Source organism: Penaeus monodon, chromosome 36 (assembly GCF_015228065.2).
Source record: "Penaeus monodon isolate SGIC_2016 chromosome 36, NSTDA_Pmon_1, whole genome shotgun sequence".
Classification (NCBI taxonomy): Eukaryota; Metazoa; Arthropoda; class Malacostraca; order Decapoda; family Penaeidae; genus Penaeus; species Penaeus monodon.
The window spans coordinates 1,356,018-1,356,866 of NC_051421.1; positions in this window are offsets into that span (position 1 = coordinate 1,356,018).

Consider the following 849-nt stretch of genomic DNA (forward strand, 5'->3'; position numbering starts at 1 on the left):
TTTTTAATGTGTTTCTTAATTGGACATGTTTTCTTATTCTTCTTTGTCTTCCAGTGCATGTTTAACATGTCAGCTGGTTGCCCACTAACTAACGCGCCCCTTGATAACCCACGCGACGGGCGGATGTGGTATGAATTATCGTTTCTGTATTTAATCATTTTGGTAGAGGTTTGTCAGGAGAAAATAAAAGTTGAGTGGAATCCCCCAGGCTCCTTCTCAACTCGCCAGTCTCCAACTAATTAGGAGGAACTATCTCTGCCGCTTTTAAAACAGTTACACTGTAATACGCCAGACATATTATTTGGTGAAACCAGTAATCAGTAGAACTGAAGGTGTTTTCACCAGATATCCACTGCCCTGCTGCCGACAGTTTCACCGCAACCCTGGTATAGGGAGCTAATAGGGTGCTATCCTTGTTCAAGGGAACCCTAGGGTGCAGTTATTGTCTTACCAGGACAAGATAGATGGATAGTATATGTATATTATATGTTATACACACAAACACACACACACACACACCAACACACACACACACACACACACACACACACACACACACACACACACACATATATTTTTTTTTCTTCTTCTTCTTCTTCTTCTTTTTTTCTTTTTTTTTAAGGTAGGTTCATGTTTGAGCCGCCGTGGTCACAGCATGATACTTAATTGTGGTTTTCACGTTGTGATGATATTGGAGTGAGTACGTGGTAGGGTCCCCAGTTCCTTTCCACGGAGAGTGCCGGTGTTACCTTTTTAGGTAATCATTCTCTCTATTTATCTGGTGGGACAGCACTGATGGGATGCTAAATTATATATATAGATATATAATTTATATATTTTTTATAAATA